This window comes from Emys orbicularis, chromosome 9, assembly GCF_028017835.1.
Source record: "Emys orbicularis isolate rEmyOrb1 chromosome 9, rEmyOrb1.hap1, whole genome shotgun sequence".
In the NCBI taxonomy this organism is placed as follows: Eukaryota; Metazoa; Chordata; order Testudines; family Emydidae; genus Emys; species Emys orbicularis.
The window spans coordinates 16,472,440-16,492,130 of record NC_088691.1 but is presented as its reverse complement, the minus strand read 5'-3'; positions in this window follow the sequence as shown (position 1 = coordinate 16,492,130).

The window sequence follows — 19,691 nt, the reverse complement described above, 5'->3', positions numbered from 1 at the left end:
ATATGGATGACAAAAAGACTTCTCTCCCAATGGTTTGGGTGCACTTGATAAAAACAAAGGCTAGACACCAGATCTAAAGTTTTGAAGTGGCTTGTAAAAGAAATATGTAACTAGAGGGTGAAGTTTGCTTCAATGCAGTGATATTACATAAGGACCTCCATAACACTTAAATATTATGTTAAGGGTCAGATCCTCAGTTGATGTAAATATGATTTACACTAACTGAGAATCTGGCCCTTAACATAGCATTTGAGTGCTACAGGTGTCCTTGTATGACCTCTGTTATGAGATGAATTCCATCCAGAACAATTTTTTCTTTACCTAGCTAACATCACACTAGATTTTTTTCCCCAATACTCCTTGGAAGTTTGAAAGCAATTTAGAAGGAAGGCCCCAGGTCTTGGAAATCTATGTTTCTATAGCCTGTTTCTTCAGGCCATGTGGATAAACACTCAGATACCCTTACATTAAAATACATAAATAAAATTATACATTTAAAAACATGGACAACTTACAAAGATTCTAAGGATTTTTGCAAACTTTTTAAGCTTCTCCCACCACTGGTTAGGTCCACTATTATATACATTCTGCAAACTTAATGGGGACAAATTGCCATTCTTCAATAAACATGAATTAAAGAAATGTCCCATTTCTTTCTTCACTTGGTAATTGAGACAGCAAACTGGCAATGGTAATTCTCCCAAAATGTACCCTGGAGAAACTGATTAATGTTCTATGGTGGCAAAGCAAGTCTTCTAAGAAGTCTTTAATTTGGAAGGTGTAACTAATAAAAATAGAGAAGCTAAACTTTTGAAATTTTAAAAATTAAATGTAAGGGTAATTTGTTCCCACCAGAAGATAAAATTATCTATCCTTCAAGGTTGAGTGGATATAATTGCCCATCATATAAATCTCTTGACAAATAGTGCCCTCAGGCAGCATGACATTAATAATTGTTCAATTACGTACTTTTAGCTTTTCAAATGGCCAGAGTCATCATTATGCACCTCATTAATAGATATACAGGGATAGGTTAAACGCATAGAAAAATATTTTTCTTTTGAGGATAAATTCAGCTTTGCAATTAAGGTGTATAGTAATCACCTGTAATTTTTTAATACCTCTAATTTAATTCCCTTTACTAACAATGATTACACTCTAATCAGATCATTCTATCGAAAGAAACAGAGGTCAGTCAATCAGATTAGTAGGTTGGACTTACAGAATGTAATATTGAATGTTAAAATATTCAAACTTCAACCAGTACAGTACCAATGCATTAATTTTAGAAGAAGATAACATTATATACATTCTGCTTACATGACTTTTTACTGGCTTCCTACTGGTTGTCTTTTAGTGATCTGTGAAGGAGTTCACTCACTGCTGGCGTTGCCTAATGGGCAGCCTCGGACATGACAGGCCCTCTCCTTTGTGGGTGCCCCCTGTTGGTAGCCACTCCATCCCTACAGTGGTTTGTCCCTTCTATGACCTGCCCCTCTGGCCAGGTCACTTGTATGTGTCTGCCCCTTTTTGGGGTATATAAAGCGTCAAGCAGTGGCATAGCCCTCTGAGTTAGGGAAGGGTTCTAGTTTTTTCCTAGGTTGAGGTCTCATGGTCCAGACTCATCTGTCTTCAGGGCCTTTCCTCAACAACATTCCCCACAGGAGGGGTAGACTTCTGTCTTTGGTACCCCTGGGTGTTGTAGGGGGACTCAGGCCTACCCTCTCCACTGAGTTCTGATCCAGGGCTATACTGCTGCCTCTCTGGATCACTTCCAACCAGTCCTTTCTCTTCCCCGTGGATGAGGTAAAGACATTAAATACTGATTGAACCCAAAGATAGAGTCTCAAACTTTCAGAGAGTCACAAGTAGGGTGACCAGACAGCAAATGTGAAAAATCAGGACGGGGTGAGGGGTAATAGGAGCCTATATAAGAAAAAGATCCAAATATCGAGACTGTCCCTATAAAATCGGGACATCTGGTCACCCTAGTCGCAAGTCCCTCCTTGGTGGGCTTGACTGAGGCTACATCTACACTACAGGGGGGGGTCGATTTAAGATACGCAAATTCAGCTACGCGAATAGCGTAGCTGAATTCGACGTATTGCAGCCGACTTACCCCGCTGTGAGGACGGCGGCAAAATCGACCTCCGCGGCTTCCCGTCGACGGCTCTTACTCCCACCTTCGCTGGTGGAGTAAGAGCGTCGATTCGGGGATCGATTGTCGCGTCCTGACGGGACGCGATAAATCGATCCCCGAGAGGTCGATTTCTACCCGCTGATTCAGGCGGGTAGTGTAGACCAGGCCTAAGTTGCGGTAAGCAGGCCTCAGGCAGCAGGTGCTCCTGCAGTGCTTCTTCCCAGAAGCTCACAGTAAGATCCCTTCACCTCCACTGCCTGCCTTCTACTGAGCTGCTTTTCTCCCCTTTTAATCTCATCCTCCAGCCTATGCGTGTTTTGCAGTTGTGGCGGGGTACTGCCACCTCGGTCCAGAGCAGATCTTTAACTCCTTCCTTTCCAGTGTGGGGTTTGTTTACGTCATAACATCATCATACAACTAACTATTCTTCCATGGCTCTTCTGAGTGTAGGGCTATCAGAGTTCAGGGCAACTATGCCTGTATTTCCCCTCAGTGTCCAGTAAGGGCACTCAGTCTCAGGCTTCCAATTCTCCAGCTGTTGCCTCTCCTGGGTGAACACCAGGGTCCCTCTCCCTCGGACCAGGTCATTTCCAGGCTGTATAGTTCCCTGCCTACACTGTGTCATTCCCAAAACAGACAGGTTGCCCAAGGACACCTGCTTGCTTTTTCTTCAGAGATCGTTAACTGGTGTAATTGCTACAGTTATAATTTACCATACAGCACTTTCTGTGCAAGTCTATTTTATTCTTAAGGTAAAAAAGCACAGGGAAAACATATTAAAAACAATAAAAGAACCTACACGCATGCTAATAAGTTTACCAGAAATCACCCTATACACCTATACTATATCAGGGTTCAAAAAAGAACTTGATAAATTCATGGTGGATAGGTCCATCAATGGCTATTGGCCAGGATGGGGAGGGATGGTGTCCCTAGCCTCTGTTTGCCAGAAGCTGGGAATGGGCAACAGGGGATGGATCACTTGATGATTATCTGTCCTGTTCATTCTCTCTGGGGCATTGGCCACTGTGGGAAGATGGACCCTGTCTGACCCAGTAAGGCCATTCTTATGTTCACCCCAGCCCTAACATGGATTCTGGCAGGAGCAGTCCTCCTAACCCCCACCCATTGGGATTTCATGTTGTTACAAGTTCATCAAAGCTTCATCTCAGCATAATCACGCAGCCTTGTGAGGCCCCAGGAGGCCTAGTCCTACCAATCCTTCCCTAAGGACTGGAGCTCTCTGTCGACCAGGGGCCCTGTCCATCTCTTGGCTCAGGAAGAAGGCCACAAGTCAGTTTAAAGCCAGGCTATTTATCCAAAAACCCTTTTGTCTGTTGATCCGTGGAGAATCCAGTTTGAACTAGTATATTCAAACTTCTCCAGAGAGGTGGCTTCTCTGGAGACGTTACAGCCTCAGTGTATTTGCCCAATCATCCCCCAGGGAAATACATACCGTTCCACAATAACACATACACAATTGCATTTTAAATACAATGTACCCCTAATTCAACAAGATTCAACTTAAGTCAATAAAGTTTTTCTTAATTCCATAAGATTTGATCAAGATATTAACTGTCAGTCTATCACAAAGGCCCCCTTTATATAGTCTCAATTTGTGCTCAACCAGAATCTGGCTGTAACTAACCAGCTGAGAATTCCTAAAGGTTGGGGAAACTCTCAGCTGGCAGAAAGTTGGTAAAGGCAGTATATATAACAACCTCACCACCAGCACCATCTTGGCATAGGAGACAAGTTGGGGGAGAGATGGTGTGTAATAGCTCTGCTCTGCTATACCGTTTCTTAGCTGGTATATGGCTTTCTAGGGGCCAAGTGCTGCTTGTGCAAATTAAAGTACCCTCTAGGCTACTTGCACAGACCACTCTTCCGTATCAGGGAGCAATAACAGGCTCACCAATACATCCCCAATTTTCCTATGCTGAGCAGAGCTTGCTTGCAGAAGACAATATGCCCAGGAATAGTGAAGTCACTACACTGCTTTACAGCCAAAATGCTTCTGAAATAAATGTAGTCAAACTTTACTAATTCTGGGTCACTGAGAACGAAAATGATGCTTAAAATTGTTGATTGGCTCTAGTTTTCAAAATATGCTATTGGGTCAGTATATACGACCCTTGACTTGGGAATGGCGGAGGATAAGTGAGTTATAAAGGGAAGGGATCTCAATTTAAACCAGAAATGACTAAAATACATCTTTGATTGGATCTATGAATAAATCTATGACTGGGTTTGGACAGTACTTGCTTTTTAGGCAAAAGAATGAATGATGCAATCTGAAGCTGGTATTGCGTCATACATGATATGAATTGCATCATGTTATTCCTAGAAGTCATGGATGATGCAATCATAACGAAGCTTACATCACTCTGCTGAACAAATTGCCCTATATCAGCTCTTGAAATCATACAGTGTCGTGCTCTCTTATTTGTCAGTGTTTGATTTTGCAAAGGGACACATTTCTGTTTAGCCAAAGTGAGCAGAGATGCCTCGTACTTGTGTGAACAGTGCAGATAACTTCTGCTATGTTTGTGGTGAAGTGACTTTTGCATCACAAAAGCGCAGTATAACCACTATGGTTAAGAAAGCCTATCACCTTTATTTTGGCTGCAAAATTGGAGATCAGGACAAGAGGTGGGCCCCACACATCTGCTGCAACACTTGTGCAACAAATCTTCACCAGTGGTTGAACAGGAAAAGGAAATCTATGCCTTTTGCAGTGCCAATGATTTGGAGAGAGCCAACAGATCATACCAGCAACTGTTCCTTCTGCATGGTGCCTCCAGTTGGGAAAGGTGTGTCAAAGAAGAAAAAGTGGACTGTGCATTATCCAAACATTCCATCACCTATACGCCCAGTACCCCACGGAGAAGGACTGCCGGTTCCTGATGCACCAGAATCATTCTCACTTGAGTCAGACGAGGAAGAGGATGAAACTTCTGGTCCTGAACCATCAATGTCACAGGACCCACATTTTCTCCCATCCTCCTCCTCTGAACCACACCTCATAACACAAGGTGAACTGAATGACCTTGTGAGGGATTTGGAACTACCCAAGAGTAAGGCAGAGCTGTTGGGCTCCAGACTACAGCAGTGGAATCTCCTGGCAGGTGATGTTAGGGTTTCCATTTTCCGTGACCGTCAAAAGGATCTTGTCCCATTCTTCTTCATGGAAGGTGATCTTGTAGCCTGCAACATCATCGATGGTGTGATGGCAGCCCTCAACATCGTTCACGATCCAGATGAGTGGAGACTGTTCATTGATTCATCGAAGACGAGTCTTAAAGCTGTTTTACTGCAGAATGGCAATGTTTTGCCATCAATTCCAGTTGGTCATGCAGTCCATATGAAGGAAACCTATGACAACATGAAACAACTTTTGAAGTGCATAAACTATGACCAACATCAGTGGCAGCTTTGTGGCGATTTGAAGGTTGTTGCTCTCTTGCTTGGTCTGCAGACTGGATACACAAAGTACTGCTGTTTTCTCTGCGAATGGGATAGTCGTGCAAGAGATTCCCACTACATCAAGAAAGATTGGCCACTCCGACAGTCATTGGAGCCTGGGAGGAAAAGTGTTCCGCATCCACCACTTGTTGAATCAAGGAAGATTTTGTTACCACCCTTACACATCAAGCTGGGTCTGATGAAGAACTTTGTCAAGGCCATTGACAAAACACAAGCAGCTTTCAAGTACCTCTGTGGAAAATTTCCAAGGTTAAGTGAAGCTAAGATAAAGGAAGGTGTCTTTGTTGGTCCTCAGATTCGTGAACTTCTTCGAGATGATGCATTTGACCATGCACTGTGTGGCAAGAAAAAGACGGCATGGAAAGCCTTCTAGTTAGTGGCAATAAATTTTCTCGGAAACAACAAGGCAGACAACTACAGGTTGTTGGTGGAAAACCTCCTCAAGGCATACAAAAGCCTTGGTTGCAACAGGTCACTAAAGATACGTTTTTTGCACTCTCATCTAGATTTTTTTCCACCGAACTGCGGAGCAGTGAGCGACGAGCACGGCGAGCGATTTCACCAGGACATTGCAACAATGGAGAAATGCTATCAGGGCAAATGGAGCCCATCAATGCTTGCAGACTATTGCTGGACAGTGACAAGAGATGCTCCATTTAATGAATACAAGAGACAAGCCAAGAAGCGCCGAGTAGACACTGAATAGGACTAAACTATGTACAGAATAGTTTTTTGCCTTTTGTTTCATAATAAATTTTATTTATATAACCCTTTTGCTGATTTTTAAAGTGTTACATAAACAGGACAGGTGAAATATTATCATGTAAAGCAACCATAAACACATGAAAAGACCTAGGTTTACAATTTATGATTAAAACTCTATCTACACAATATACATAGACCTAAAATGTAAAAACTTAAATATCTTAGAAACCGTAGCCAATCAGTTGTTTTAATTGTCATATTTGAATTCAGCACATCAAAATACATAATAAATAGCACATTTTATCTCTGAAGCAGACGACTTCTCAAAAATTGTAGACCAGTGTTACAGTAATATGTTCACTAAAATACATCATTCTCTACAACTGTGTCAGTCCCACCGTATAATTTATCTGATTTTCCTGTTTTATTTTATTTTTAGTTACCATAATTTATTATCTATACAGAATCGTAGAGGGGTGTGGCAGTTACAGACAAATAGCTTTACAATCTAAGGGTCTGATACTTGTCCTACTGTATGCTACTATGAGTGTTCCCATTTACTTCAATAGCACTAATCACTAAGCTCAATGGCAGGTATTAAGAGGAACAAGCCATAGGCACAATGTCCTATTTGAGTGACATTTTTACTACTTAAATAGGTTGACTTGAAAGAAGCTCATTCTATATACCATTGCAAGTTTGTTTCTTAAAAACATATACTGCCATTGTAGCTTAAACAAACTGTTTTGATTTTTGAATGACCTAACTGCAGGTAGGACATGAATAATTGGGAAGACCTCATACAGGGTCGATTTACCTTATAATTAAGATCGCCTTGCCATAGCTCTAATGGAAATAATAGATTCAGTGACAAGATGGTGTTTTTTGTTTCTTCGTACCCATGACTTTGGATGTTCTAGTACTCTTTACTCTGCTGCATGATCAGTGTTGGAGAGTTCATGGAGAATTCTGAAGTTAAACCCTGGGATTCTAGCACAGAACAGGGGCTCAGTATGGCAACATCAGGGGATGGATAATTGGATTCTTCATGACAGTAACAACAAGGAGTCCGGTGGCACATTAAAGACTAACAGATTTATTTGGGAAATTCCCACAGATGTCCATAAGAAAGACAGAGACTCATTTGGCTTTGTGGTCAGAATTTTGCTCCGGCAAAACATGTTCATGATTTTTCCCACTTTTAATATTTTATAAATGTTTGCAAGTGTTTATAATATATAAAGATAAAATCTCACAGGAATACCCAAGAAAAACAAGGATTTTTATGGAAGTTCCATTTACAATTCTGTTCACAGTTTCCTCCTATTTTTCAAAAGTCGTGTCTATCAGGCACGGGAATAAAACTTAAAAACAGAATAACCTTTAATCATATTTATTACAAAAGAATGATTTATCTCTGATGTCTTGTCTGGGTGTGATAATCTTGCCACCCCCAACTGTTCATTCTGTCCAGTAACCCAAGCATAATATAAAATCACATGTCCATCTTCTTTCAGAGGGGATAGTACCTAGCACAAGAGAGGAAAATATAAATTCTCTTACGAAGACACTCTGTATAAGCTAGAGCTTAGTGAAATATTCACCTTGAAACCAAAAGCCCATGGCATTTGCTTGGTTTTGGATATTGTTGCAAATTCAACATTTTAGAAGGTTTGGTTGTGAGTGAACTTAAGCCAAACTATGGTTTTGCCTTATATTCACATGAAATTTGAGCCCAAAATGTGAGATGTGCTCATGCAGATTGAATCTTAAGAAAATGATGACATGAACCCTTGCTAAACAAAAATGATGACCTTTGCACATATCTAATCAGAAACCACTCAATCTCCAGACTTGGTGAATGATTCCATGGTAGTGATTTTCAGTGCTTTGAAGAGTACCCTCTACCCAACCTCAGAAGCTTTAGCAATCAAACACCAATACTGACTGGTAACAAGTACCTGTGACTATATTCCTTAAAGTACTGCTCTTTGAAGACTTCAAAATAGGGAATGGGCGTAAAACAAGTTGTCTGTATTGGTAACACGAACATAAAACCGCCATGCATGTGAATTTAAGAGTAAGGGTCAGGCGTCTTACAGAATGAAATGCTGCAAGTACTAGGAAATTGTGTGTGTATAGCACTAGAATTGGCCTTGCTTAAAGCAAAAGATTTGAGATAGAACTTAAAACTGAGTTGGTATCACTGTAATTTGCAAACCCTTTCAAAATGAATACAACCATTTCTAATTCCAGTTTTTCCAAATTTTGCATTTTTGACATTTCTGCAAAATTATCTCCTGACTCTTTTGCAATAATTCTTATTGATTGCAATGCACTTCATCAGAGACAAAGCAAGAAACTCCAGACTTCTGTGCTGCTAAAGTCAGCATGTACAGTAGTTATGGTTTCATCTGACCTTTTCTTTTAGGTTTTGAAACAAGAACTTTCTGACCTGTCCTGAACTTCACAAGCTAATTGAAATTAGAAATGGGTTGAAAAGTTCCATACTAATTTAGTTACCTGAGACACTAACGATATTTTGCATCTATATAGAGATCTGGTTGGTAATTTTCCAATGAAACAGAGTTTCACAGAAACGTATCTGATTCAATGAACCTTCTACTAATAAACAGGCAGGGTTCCAAGAAAAACCTCCCTGGTTTCCTGTCAACTCACCTGTCAGGGCTGTCCATGGCTGGAGGACAGCCCCACCATGCGGTCTTCCTTGGAATCAGGGATCCCAGGACTTTCAGACTACCAGGACAGCTGGCTCCCCAGGTTGCCATGCTGTTCAGTGGTGGGGAGCAGTGAAACTGACAAGAACCATATAAATTTCAATCAGGATCCAGGGAGCGCATTTTGTTTCAGAAACACCATGTATTGGTGTTTCCAAAACAGATTTTTATGGACTTTTCAGGTTGGAGGATATCTTTTAAAAATATGTTGTTCCATATCAGAACAAAACCATATTTTAAAATGTCAAAATTCCCCCTGAACTGGAAATTACGAGTTTCACCCAATTCTGTCTCTCTCTCTCTTATATATATATAAGATATATATATCGCCAAGCACCTTATAAACATTGGTACAAATAAGCCTCTGTTTGGGAGCTGTAAGGCTAGGGCTCTACTCCAAGCTTCCCATGCTGAGATATATTTACATAGTAATTGTGTCTTTTCTTTAGTATCTGGATTCATGTGTCTCTGCTCCTCGCCCTCCCACACATGTTGGCCGTGCTTCATTGGCTGGTAGAGGGACAGGCTGGGCCATGCTTCTCCATACCCTTTTTAGATGACAAAGGCAGATTCTTTCAGTTCCTGTACTAAGGGATCACAAGGACTCAGATTGTGTGAGGGAATCCTCTGAAGTTCAAGGGTCTGGGGAAAAATTCCTTGTCCCCAATCTCTCACCCAGCCACCTTACCAACCCTCCTCTTTTCCAGACCTTTATGTGCACACTGGTATTTTGTTAGGGTGCACTTGCCCCTGATTTCATTTTCTACTATTAAGTAGTGCTAGAACAAAATGTATTCATTTATTTTGCTGAATATGGCAACACACTCTCAGATTCTTATATTCCCAATTGCAAATTTCCCATTTGTATTTCTTCAGTTTTATTTTTACCATTTATAAACATGAGCTTAAACCTTAGCCACTTTCATTCCTCCTCAAGCCTGGTTTGTGTTTACAATAGGTATTATTTTCATGTAAATAGTTATGAATATGATTACACTTCAGAAAAGCATTCAATTACTCCTCCTACTCCTTTCCCATCTGGAGCACTAGCAGAGTTGATAACCATGGATACACACAGAGCATGGCTACTCCATGGTAGGACTCAGATGTCTGGCATCATTTTTCTTGGCAGGTTCTAGAGGGAAATGTGCTGATTATAGTGTAGCTGATTCTTCGTCTTTTGCTTGGTAAAATCTGCAGTGAATTGGAGCTACCTGATTATTTGAACACTTTGTCTTTGACATGTATTCTGTTATGAGAAATTTGTACAACTGTGAGTATCTGGTGTGTCTGAGAATTACAACAACATGGTGTTTGCTTCCTCCTGAGATCCAAGCCTCAGTGCCCACATATAAAATTTCACTGGTACAAAAGATACATTGTCCTTTCATGCCACCTGAACCTATTTGTCAGTCACTTGTGCCCTGAGGGTGGTTTTGTGTGTGGAGAAGCTGGAGCTGGCTTCGCAGCCGTTTCTCATAGAAAAATAAATTATACTTTATAGAAACAACTGTGCCATGTAACTATTATTAGGAGCAGAAGCAGGTGTAAGAACAGGTATTGAAATGGTAGTTAAGTCTTGGAATCGTTAAGGTATTTCTGTAATGGTGCAGCTATGTTTTTAAAGCAAAGAGGCTGGTAGAAATTATGAAAAAAAGAGGAACCAAGTAAATATCTTCTAATCACCCCTAAAATAATCTTAGAGTACAAAGAACACCTATCTAGAAAGAAAATACAATATCTTAGCGCGCTGAGTTTCTGACTCACAAGTCAGTGGGAAGCATAGATAGTTAACAGCTGGTTTGAAAGTTGAAAGAGTATTCAAAATAAGTAATTTATACAGTGCTACCAGAGTGGTGCTTACTGAAGTGATGCCATTTAAAATAATACCATATGGTGTTTAGTGCTTCATTTAGCCAAATTTTCCAACCTACCAATGTGCCTCTAAACATCTGTGCTTGCTGGTACTGAATTATTACAGGTTCAGAAATGTATCTCAACTAATCATTACAAACCTCTGCTTAAAAGTGTTGTTTAAGAGGTGACAACACTTAGCCAAAGTCAGACTGTAAAATAATGTTTGTGGTTATTTTATTAAAATAATATATTAAGTGCCAATATTCAAAATCACACAAGTACAAATATTAATACATTTATTAACCAGCGATTGTTCCCACTGGCCCTCCCCACGTTGAAGGAAACATGCTGAGTAAGTTGACCTGAACAAAAAGGAGGCTGTTGTTTTGAAAACAGCATCAGAAAAACTCTGCTCAGAAAAGGAATTCCAGAGGTGGAATCCTACCAGTGTGAAGACCCTGATCCAGTCCCAACCTTAAACATGAAGACTAAGGACAATCTGTTTCACCTCCACTGTCTTGACCAATACAGGTCTGTTGCATCTTACGCGCATTTAACATGCGCTTTACGCGGTCGGCAAAAACCAACAGAAAAAACCAACCCAAAAAGAGAAAAATAACCATTTTAATACTGTACCTGTAGTGCGGGCGATTCCGCCCGCCATTGAACTCAATGTAATTTTGACTATACACGGTTTTCGCTTTACGCGCTAACCGCGGAATGGAACCCTCGTGTAAGATGAGACAGACCTGTATGTGGTCCTCCAGTCAGTATAGCTATATAAGACTTGGAGCGCATCTCTTGGATTATTGGCAGATAGTGAGATTTGGCAAACTAGAAGGTGGATATAACTAACATCTATGTTCATGCTCTGGATTTCTATGAACATATGAGAGCTGGACCCATCTTTTTTCCTTTCTTCCTCATTTAACCTTGAATCGTGCTTATAGAATGGAGCCCAAAACAGACGGTGCTCTGGAAACACACTGCCCCTCAAGTGGCCTTCAGAAAGGCTCCTGGTTGTTTGGGGAGAATAATTAGTGGCACCCTGTATGCTGCCCGCTATTCTCCTGCATGGCCAGCTGTAGTGGGGAATGAAACCAGGGCTCCACGTAATCCCTTCTCACTCTCCCTGAGAGCAACTGGGGTGCATTCCCTGCATTCCCTGGACACAAGTCAAGAACTGATATAAAGAACGGAACTCCTATAACAATAAGGAGCAGCCCTAACATGGAACAGGGAAGGAGAGAGTGGTTATCTACTCCCTGCTATTCCAGGGCACAATCCAGCTCTAAACTAGCACATGTTGTTTTTGAGTATGCATCCACATTCGTTACTATTTACTTGCTCTCCTTCCTACAGACTCATTTAGGAAGAACTCCCCAAAATGTAAGAGAATCTTGTTTAGAATGAAATATTAATGACACAGTGATAATTTCCTGCTTGGATTGAGAGATTAGGGCCTGATTCTGGGCTGAGTATGAACAACTCTGTTTGTCTCCTTCTCTAATTCATAGTCCAGATGTTATGAAGCCAATAATCTCTGCCAGAATCTCACCTTTTAATTCCTCCCCTCTATAGACTTGCTGTCCATCATAGGTCTTTAGTAGTGGTGGAGGCACTCAGATTTGCAGAGGATAATTAGTTTATTCAGGAAAGGTACAAGTATTAAGGTGTGTAGCCCGGTGGGCTAGCTTACCTCTATTATATTCATTGCTTTGCATTTTATTCCGCTGCATTATATTCAGCAGTAATGCAAGGAACCTACAGCTTCAGCAGTTAGCATGAGGCTTGAGGCCTATGAACTTTGGCATAAATAAATGTATGTAATTTATAAGTTTGGGGGAACTGGAAATAGAGTGTGTGTGTGTGTGGGGGGGGGGGATTTTTCCATTATGACATCATCAAACCACAGAACATGAACTGACACCAGCTTCTAGAAGGTTTTGGACAGAATATCCGACCGTAAGAGTGACGTATATTATAATGGGATGAAATCATAAATACACTAACCTATAGAAGAAGGGCACCTTAACATTGGGGATGAAATACAAATAGGGAAGAGGGGAGAAACCCCTATTGAATATACATTAGACATGGTAACATCAGCATAACATATTATAAAAGTGGCACCCCAGGGCAGTAGGGAAGAGAGATGTAGCCCTTGGGAGGGGCCAGAATGATGGCCACTGGTGAAGATGAGGAAGGAAATGGTGATGAGGAAGATAATGGCTAACATTTCAGGTTGTTCTGCAAGGGATGGTGTGAGTATGGATGTTCAGATACACTTTCTGTATTATCTCTATCTACCTTACGGAGTTAGTGTGTGTGTGACTTTGGTAAATGTATTACTACATTATTTATTTGTAAATATAAAAGAGTTCCTATAGTGTGAGTGTTGCACCTGTGCACATTGGGGTTCCCAACTATATAATGATTTTAATAATACTGGGCCTGATCTTGAGATGAGAACCTGCCAACCCTCAAAGTGATAACTGGGAATTTTATTCATAATCTATAGATCAGGCTTCAGGTGCTCGCCTGCTGGTGTTCAAACATTTGCTGTAGGCCTTTTGTAAAAGGAGACAGTTTGCCACCCAATCCTTTTTGTCTACGTTGTTTTGTTATTGCAGACCAAAGGCCAAGTCCTGTGGGCTTCACACTAGAAGCTATGTTGGCTTCAGCGGAACTACATGTGTAAGTAAGGAGAGCAGAATTTGGCCGTAAATGGATAATAGCAGTGCTACATGCACACCGTTAGGATTTATATAAAGCTGTGTTCCACATGGCAGGTTTCCACTCACATTATGTGCTTTTGAAAGCCAGAGTGCAGGGTATGAACATGGATAAAGAACTAGATTTTAAAATAGTAGGTACAAAGTGCTTGATAATGGACCAACTCAGTATGTTTAACTGAGGGAGAACTAAGTGAAGTCTCACAAGGATTATTATTTGGCCCTGTTTTTAATTTACTTGAATGGCCTAAACAGTGGGAGCCAAATGTGAACCAGCAAAATTTGCTGATAATAAAAAATTTGAGGGAGTAATAAATGCCGCGCTTACAGCAGGCGAACAAAAGAATTGTGACCTACTTTTAATTAGGTAGGCATGTGGGGATTCAACATACCATATCAGCTAATATGAAATAATATACTCTGGGAAAATAATAAACATGAACTTCAAGTGAATGGCACAGAACTGCAGCACAAGTGGCTTGAAAAGTGTCAGCATAGATTTTTTTCCCCCCAAGTATGTCTAGATCAGTGGTTCTCAAACTTTTTTTTTTCACGGACCACTTGAAAATTGCTGAGGGTCTCGGTGGACCACTTAATGATCTTTCCAAATGTTGTTTGTACCATTAGCTAACTATTGTAAAGCACTTTGGATAAAAGCGCTATATAAAAAAAACCCTTAATAATAAATGTTTTTTTGTTCTACAAATAAAAGCACACAACTTATATTTTAATATCACTAGTCTTACCTTTCTAATGCAATGGATGTGCCCTCTCTCCCCTGCTGCGGGCTGGGAAGGCAGGGGGTCTCTCCCCACCACAGCAACCACAGAGTTGAGGCTGGGAAGGAGGGCTGTCTCTCCCTGGCATCCGCAACCCCGGAGCTGGGGAAAGTCACCTCTTTCTCTGGCCGCCGCAGCCCTGCACATCCCAATTCCCTCCACCCCCTCTTCTCACCCCACTGCTCCCTCCCACCTACCCCGTATTCCCCCCAAGGCCACCACCTCACCTGACATGTGCGTCTTCTCCAGGGTCCAGGCACCTAATTAGTGGAGCCACGCAGGCGTGAGATTAGGTGGGTGGCCCTTCATTGTCTTGTATGCAGCCGCCCAGGTGCGCACTTTAGAGGGAACTATCCGTGGACCATCTGAATGGAGCTTGCGGACCACTGGTGGTCCATGGATCACAGTTTGAGAATGTGTGGTCTAGACAATTATTTGTGGAAGAGTTTGTTTTTAAAACAGATGGCAAAACTGTCAAGAGCTCCTAAATCCCATTTTCAAAAATAATTTAGGTTGATATTTCCACTATTAAGGGTGTCTCAATGTATTACCCTTCGACCATAGGCAATAGGACAAGTGCATAAATGGATATTAAAGAGACCCAAATGTGAATGTGCAGCGTTTAGGACTGTGTGGCCTCCCAAATAAGTTCCTTAACATAAACTGTCTCAGAAATACTCAAGGCCCCTGTTCTGTCATCGCTTACATACAATACAATGTATCTTTCCATACCCTTTACATGACACAGGTGACTGTGTGACACTATTGCATTCAGTAATACCTGAATATTTTGCTGGATAAAATTAGAAAGCTGGGGACAGTATTAGCATGATGTGCTGTAAAACACAGGGAGCTGGTTTCTTGGTTTTCCATATCTCAGACCAGAATTTGCTACAGAAGTAGTTTTCTCATTTGGATGTCCCAATCTATAGCAGCCTTTATTGATGAATTTGGATAGAACACACTTTGTTTAAGTACAGTCTTTTCCCTCCCTTCAGGTAGGGGATGCTGTTTTTTTTTTAGGCCAGGATACAGGTAAAGATGGGAATGTTTCCACTGGCAGAGAGCTAATATGCTCCGTCAAACAGGTGTGTGTGTGTGTGTGGCTGGGCTGCAATGTTGGGTCATGGCCCTGTCCTCTGGCAGGCCTTGAGTCGTGTGTCTGAAAGATCCCTGTCTCCTATTTTAGGTTAAAATTTATTTTGGACCTTTTAATGTTAGAAATTATTGGGCCAGACCCTCAGCTGATGTAAATCATAACATTCCATTAACTTCAACAGAGCTATGCTGAAATACACGAGCTGAACATTCTGCCTAGTAGCTTCAGAAGCACTCAATTGTAGAAGCTAAAATCATACAAAATGTCAGTTATTATAGACATTGACGGCAAAAGTAGCAGGTGCGTGGAGCAGAACACAAGTTCTGCACTACCCCATGTACAAGGTACTTAAATGAAACCCTGTTGTGCTAGTGAATTGATTTAAGCCCATACATTATTATTATTATTAGTTTGTTCCTTTTTGTTTGAGTCCTTTATTTGGGGTGTTTGTCCGACATTTGGGCCTTTATAGCTTTAGCTCTACAAAAAAGAGCTGGACAAGATGGAGCAGCACACAAAGTGTAGACATACCCTAAACTGAAGTAATTTACACCTTCTACCTTGTCCCCAAACAATGTGTCGGTTATGTCATCTTATACTCCTTGGACTTGTCATGACTAGGATAAAAAGTCTTTTTTTAAGCATGTTAGCCAGTACATTCTTTAGTATGTGTAGCTGGTCGAGTTGAAGACTAGGAAGCAGCATAGGTTCAGTTTTTCCCCTGATGAACAATTGGTCAGATGCATTCTGTGTTTTTCACCTTTTTCTGAAACAACAGAGATTGGCCATAGCTGGAGATAGGACACCAGGTTGGGTGGGCCAGTGCCTTTTTCTACATGGCTGGTGTGTTTTGCTCACATGTTAAGAATCAAACTGATCCCTAGATCTGGAATCAGGAAGGAATTTCCCCCCTGTTCAAATAGACTGGGATCTTGGGTCTCTTCCCTCCCCCTTCCCCCCCTCCCCCGTAGTATGGAGTGTGGATCACCTGCTGAGATCATCTGGGCATATCTCACCAGATTACTTCCCTGCCACTGTAGGGGCCATGGGCACTGGTGCTCTTCAGTCTCTCGTTTGCTGTTTATGGCACACAACAGGTCAGTCTCCTGAGGACTGAAATGTTTTAGTCTAATGAAAATCATTGGGTTCAATATTGGGGTATCAGGGTGAAATTTAATACCTGTGATATACAGGTCAGACTAGATGATCTAATGGTCCCTTCTGGCCTTAAATTTTGTGAAAAACTATGACCTGAAATCTGCTTAATTCAGACTCACATCTACTCTACCAATAATGCAACTTGATTCGCATTTATATATCACCTACTTTCACAGACTGAGTCAAAGGAAGACTTAGACTCTGTAGATTTCTAACACTCACATATTTGGGGGATTCTATATCAGAGTAGTTTACACTAAGGTGCCAGAAGCAGATGTAAGTTAAAGTAGACAGTGAACCTTAATGTAGGGCTGGATCATTAAGGTTCATTCTCTACTTTAACTTACATCTGCTTTTGGCACCTTAGTGTAAATTACTCCAATGTAAACTCCCAGAATATGTGGGCGTAAGAAGGTCTACAGGGTCTAAGTTACACCATCCTATACATCACCTCTGAATTCAGCTGTGCTCTTCCCACTTCCCTAAGAAAGAAAAGAGGAGAGTGAAAGCAAAGCAGGTGCAATCACTGTGCAAATAGAGATGGACGTGAGCAAACCGAAAAGTATATTCTCTTCTTCCAAAACATTCACAGTGAAATAAATCATGAGCATATGCTAAGGCTGACCCCGAGCAGCTTTAACTTCTGCAGTCCTCTGCTGTGCCATATGTTGCCAGTGGAACTCTTCATTTCTCCACTAACACCAAGCAATCCCTCTAGGCTTCCCTCTGCACTCTCGCCCAATTACATCAATATCCATACACACACTGACTGCAACAGCCAATTCACGCCTTTCTCACAGGAAAACAAATATAAGGAGAGATTCACCAAGTCCAAATTCCACTGTAAAATATTTTCTGCTTTCAAGAACTATTTGCTAATGTTAACATATAATACCATTTGTTGTTGCCTGAAAAGCTGAGCTAAAAACTGTTCCATATTATCCAAACACTGTTAATCCTTTATGACTTTAAATACAACTAAGTGAAAACATGCCCATTTGTATAGTTGTTATGGTTATTATAATGATTATTTATTATAAAATGTCTTGATATAGCTCCAGAAGTTCTGGTTGGATTATTTTAGGAATCTCATGTATTGTGATCCCGTGGCACAAACTTGATGCCACTGTCCCTTCCCTATGAGACTAACATGCTAGGATTGCTGGAGTGGCTGTTTAGAGGCAGGATAGTGAAAAACACTGTATTTCTAGATAAGTATGTGACAAGTAAAATAGCCTGGGGTGGAAAACTGCTCATATTTCTTGATAACTTCTGTCACAGTTCAGAGCAATCTGTATTTCCGCCTTGTGGACCAGCAAGGGCACCCACTTCTAGGTTTCCACTCCCCAACCATAACCTCTCTTGGGTGGGGACTCTCTGGTCACTCTCCCTCCTGACAGAGGTTTTTCCAGACTCCACAGTTCCCTGCCTGCACTGTGAGTTCCCCAGCAAGTCAGACTGCCTAAGTAGGCCTGCTTTGCCTTCTCAGAGGCTATAAACAGCATAATTGCCAACAGTTAGGACTTACCGCACAACCCTTTCTAAGCAAGCATGTTTATTCTTAGGGTGAAAGCATTACAGAGAAAACATATTAGAACAAATAAAGAATCAACACACATGCTAATATGCTTACCAGAGATCACCTCAACTCCAAAAAGTGCTCCCCTCCCCCCAGATATTTTCTAGAAAACCCACTCAACTTTGTTTGTCCCAAAAGTGTCTTCTTGTCTGGCACATTGTTTAAAATAGTGCTTTGAAGCTCCTATTGCTTCCAGGGTTTACATTGCCCATGTCTCCCCCTTGAGATGCTACATACAATCCCACAACATTTGAGATGCTACATACAATCCCACAACATTTGCATTTTTAATACAGTGATCTCCTAAGATATTTTAGCAATTCAGTCAGGTTTAACTTAATTCAATATGAATTCAATATGGTTTGTCCAGTATGTTGCAGGTAATTGCTACATCTATCACAGCTTCATCATACAGTGTTCACGTGCTGAATAATCTCAACAGGGCTAAGGGAATTATTTGTTGTGGTGCTCTTTTTAAAATTATTCTCAAACCAGTCCTTATTTCTGAAGATCTATCTACCAATTTGTAACTGTTTATCTGACAGTTTGGACAAACAGTTCTTTGGCTATTCGTCATGTATAATCATTGGTCACCTAGGTCACATGGTATAATTTCCCCTCCCTGATAGAATGATTGAAACTTTTAAAACCATAGAGTAACAAATAATAAATAATATCTTTGTGCATTAAAGCCCTCATTCACATGTGAATGTTGATATTTGTATGACTGTTCATGACTACAAAATAGGAGTATATAATGATGGAATCAAATAGTGATTAGGTTTTGTGTATATGTTTTGCATTATTCAACCAGCCCTACCTTCCAGTTCCATGCAATGAACTAGAAAGAAGGTGTGTTTTTCCCATTTTGGGACTAAGGTATAGAGAACAATGTGATAGTTGGAACATATTTTATATTATTTTGTTAAAAACAAAACAAAAGACAAAGTAAAACCCCATGACTCTATTTGAAATTCCTCATATTTTATTATTCATTATTCATACTATTCCAGTGCCAGCAAGTACCTGACTATTGGTAGGCTTTGATGTTCAAAGCCATCTAGGGAACTTGCGTGTTTGAGCCCATTAAAATTAAAATTTTAATGGGCATTGGGCATACAGATCTCATGTATGGCTTTTGAAAATATCAACTGAAATGTATGAGTTTGAGATGGTAGAACTCATTTTGGTAGAAACCTATGAGCCTTAGCTTCAGAAGGAACCTGAAATCTTTGAGTATGCATTTAACTAGGGAGGCAGTATGACCTAATGGATAGACCACTAGATTGGAACTCAAGAGACCTTGGTTCTGTTACTGGCCTGCTGGATGACTTTGGAGAAGTTACTTCACATGCACTGTTCCTCAGCTTCCCCATTTATAAAATGGGGACAATGATACTGATTTCTCTTGTACA